Genomic DNA, 4,673 nt, shown 5'->3' on the forward strand with positions numbered 1-4,673 from the left:
CTGAAACCGATATTCTGAAAATACCGACATAAGCAGTTCCACGAACAAGTTTTTTATGCGTTATTCTATAATCATATTGACAAACGCGGAGAAATGTCGGAACCTTTTAGACCTCTTTCCAAAGGTATTCCGACGATCCAGGTCACCCGATGTACCTCTTCTGGATTTTTTTTGTTGAGCATTCTTAAATAGTATTCTAAGAATTAAGAACTAAAGACAATGTATTGAAGCGGGTAGGAAAATGTTTAAAAATTTATAAATCTTATTTGTTCTTGCTAGATTATAAACGTTAGTTAATTGTTTCTGAAGAAGTTTCAATTTTTTTCAAAAGATGTTTTGCCGTTGTACTGGCAAAACCACACAGTAATTTTTTTAATTACTTTACTTTTATCCACAGATTCAGATTTTACAATAAAATATATAGGGTGCCATTTAAAAAATTGGTCGTGACCTTCATATAACCTTGAAAATAAGGTCAAAGTCAAAAAAACCGTCATATGGTTTCCCACTTCGCACAGAACAACTTTTATTTGGTTCGTTTTTATGTAAAATGTACCGTTTTCGAGATAATTGCTTGTCTCACGTTGAATGGACCACTTGTATATCAACCAACCTCAGTTTTGGCATGTTGACAACTGATCTCAATCCACAATTGCTCTAGTAAGTTGGAAATGGCATGAAACCAAAGAAATTGTATATATAGAAGCAGTTGTAAACACTAAAACTTGAAGCCAACACAACACGCGGTTTGTTTACTAACAACCTTTGTCGAAACCGGTTGAAACAATGAACGTGCACAGATCGGAATATTTGCGAATCAATAAATAATTCGTTTTTCTTCACTTTTATTTATTTATATTTTCTTTGTAAATAATTTGTATGTAGAGTATACTAGTACTTTTAGTTAGAAATCAAACTTAGCAATTAAAATACTACATGCTACGTGCTCTGATTAATTTAAAAGATTACATTATATTTATTGTGTTTAATACTTTCAAGTCTTATTAAAACTTGACAAAGATATAGAAAAAATGCATTCTACAATTTATAAAATTGTTACAATAATTTTTCAATTGGTAGTTAGTTTAACAATTAATTTTTAATTTTAATTTTATATAATAAATTAGGATGCTCTTTGGATACGCCATTGGATAAAGTCTGACTAGGGATGGCAAATATAGTAAATACATCGATGTAATCTATCATATGATACATCATAAGCATCCGACGATGTACTCAATATATCGTTTAAAAAACATCGATGGGTGTATCGATGTTTTTTTAATCAATTTCCACAAGTCAACTGAAGTCCTTAGATTTACAGAGTACCGCAAATACCTTGTCAAATATATGGTCCAAATGCGGAAAATTTGAATATTAAGCTTTGTGGAGAATTGGTTCTTTTTATATTTAATATTAACTATGAAACCGTTATACTATCCATAGCAAGTAAGGAATTTATGAGGAGGTAATTCTCAACGAAGCTTGATCTTTAAATTTTCCGCCGTTTGGATCATATTTTGTATCGCAAATATTTTTGCCATTCTTTGTAAATCTAGGGACTTTAAATTTAACACTTCGATACATTTTTAATAACTGTGATATAACAGAGGGATTCTATAAATTTATTTAAAAATTATTTATGTAATAATAAAATATAAAAATTACACTTTCAAGCACTATTACACAAGTAACTGGTGGACACCCTCTTGGAGACAAGTCTATTTCGTGTTTTGGATGCAGTGGCTCCAGCCTTGGAAAAGAGTCGTTCATTAGGAACGGATGTGGCGGACACTGTTAAGTACTTTTGACTGAGTTTGTATTGCGATATACAGTTTTCATTTCATCCCACACTGCCAAGGGATTTTCTGACAAGGTGTTTACTCCTGTATTAAGGTACTGTGATAATTCATCACTGCTGCTGTTTTCTTTACCTTCTTTCATGCCTGCGTGGGCCAGCGTTTTGTGATGAGCCCAAAGATCAAAGGTTACTGTCTCATTGTAGTCAGTTGAATCCAATGGTGACAGCTCATCGTCAGAATCAATCTTTATATGGTCGCGCAAATATTTTAATATTGACGCGATAGCCAAACTATCGCTAAAATGAATATTTTTAAATCTTGGATCTAAACAAGTGCCAACTGCCAATAGAAAGCTTTTTTCAACAGTGGAAAATCTTTTTTCAAACTCCTTCAATACCGATTGTTTTATTTGTTGTCCACTTTCCGAACCAGGATTCAACTTTTTGTATTCTTCAATTGTGCAGCTTATCCTACCCAATACACAACGCGAGTTTCAAGTTAATACAACTTTCACTAGATGGCGACAAAATTTTACAAATAAAGTTAGGGCTATATCAATAACCTTTTTCATAAATATCGAAACCAAAGTGTCGATGCAAGCGCTTCGATGTATCGTTAACACAAAATATCAATTTATATTTGCCATCCCTAAGTCTGACCAATTTCATCTAAATCATACACGCCACTGTCGCTAGGACCAAGGTCAATTTTGTTTCCAAACAAATGCTCTTGCGTTGGCTTCAAACCGGTATACGGGCGATACGGACGAACATAGGCGATGCGGCTTCTATATATACAATTTCTTTGCATGGAACAGTCGCTTAGGCCTAAAAAAAACTATGAATGCATAATCCAACTCCACCACCCGAGGAACCACGAGGCTGATGATAAAAAATATAGTTCTTTATCATGAGATAATCCAAGTCCACACTTGTACCAAACCACGCATATTTCTGTATTCTAAATGACACCATTGTGCTTATTAACACAGTATATTTCTCCAACTCGTACACGGGCAACTTTTTACAGCTTCAATCTTAACGTTCATCCTGAATCATTGCGTCTTGAAGATTTATAATGTTAACTTCCGTTTAACTACTTTTGGAACGTCCACTGTTTCCTTTATAATCATTAATCAATGACAATGTACGCACAAATTTAGCATATATTCGTCGCATCGTTAAACTAAGGGTGACCCAAACACGTCCATCCCTGATGCTACCTTCCTTCTTTCTTCTAATCTAAATCTGATGGCCATATTTAGCTTCCAACAACAGAAAATTAAAAGTAATGTACTACCATACAGCAGTAGTTTCTTATAAAGTAATAACATTTGATTCGACCTCAGTAAATTCTATTTCTACGAATTACTCAGATACTTGTTTAAATGGGTCATAAATGAATGTAGAATTTCCAATAAATATTGAAGTCGTCGTTACTCCAACAAAATAGCTTTCTAAACGCCAGACTTTCTATTTTGAATAGAAACATCGTTCTTTGTAGAAACATCCATGGAAAACTGTTAACAAATTTCTAAGCGGTATATTAAGTTTGACAACTTCTGGGATCCTCTTGTTCAATAAATTCTAACCTAAACACTCTTTGGATTGATTTGAATTATGTTCTTTCTATTTCTATACATGAACCTAAGCTGTAGTATCTAATGTGATCTTTTTATTTCATCCTCTCCATTAAAAATTACCACTAAAGTTCTCTACAAGGAAGTAAGAAGTAAAAAAAGAATAAATTCATTTTATGACATCAAGAATATTTTGGTTTCCATTTAATGTTTAATTACGTTAAATTTCCTTCTAATCTCCTGGTGCTGTTCTCCCCGACAATCTCATTACTATTTTTGCTCTTCATTCAACATAAATGAATATTAATGTTTTTTTATTGATCAATTTTGTAGCTTATGTACGTACTATGTGATTCCTAATCATATCCAATAGCTGAAACCAGAAGAATCTAAAATAAATTTTTTTATGTATATAATCATGAATAAAATTGATTCAGGTGTGCTCCTAATAAAGCTCTATTTTTATTATGATTTTGGGTATAATTAAGAGATTTTAAACATATAATACGTTATGGATTATTAAAACTATTATTGCTTTAGATTAATTTAAAAATATTAAATAGATCAATTTTTTATTAATGTTATAATCGAAAATGGAAAACTGCCAACAAAACTGAGTTTAGTGTAATAAATAAATAAAACCTTTAAATAATTTATAAAAGAAATAATAAAAAAAATAATGTTGAAAAACTAACGAAAATATTTTATATAATATGGTAAAAATTAATATATCAAAACATTTGGCAGAAATCGATGCGTATTTAAAACGATGACTAGAATATTTGAAGAGTGTGTGTTGTATACGTTTCTAAACAAAGAATTACACTTGATAAAATGATTACATTAAAAGTAGTTGTTAAAAAATTAATCGCATCCAGAAATAATTTTCTTTTTTAGAATTCGACGAGATAGTGAGTTGGAATAATTAATCCCAATTTTTCTTCTTGCTGAGAGACGTATTTGATGTCAAGAAGCCGATCTGTGTTACATTTACGCATGATGTTCAAAAAGTATTTATCAAACGTTTGCGCTAGAGGTATTTTTAGGTGAGCATTTTTGTAGATAAGAAACATATAATTAAAAGAAGATTATAAATAATTTCATAGACGTTTTATATGATGTCGTTGTATGTCGAGCGTATGTTATTGAGAAGTATCACATATTTAATCTATAGATTTGTTTAAGTTTTGACCAATCATATTTTAATAGTTGAAAATAAATCGAAAATTAAAAAAAACATTTCTTTTATTTTAGAAATAAGATAAGGAATTAGATCGTAAAAGAAAAAAGGA

Source organism: Onthophagus taurus, chromosome 1, assembly GCF_036711975.1.
Source record: "Onthophagus taurus isolate NC chromosome 1, IU_Otau_3.0, whole genome shotgun sequence".
NCBI lineage: Eukaryota > Metazoa > Arthropoda > Insecta > Coleoptera > Scarabaeidae > Onthophagus > Onthophagus taurus.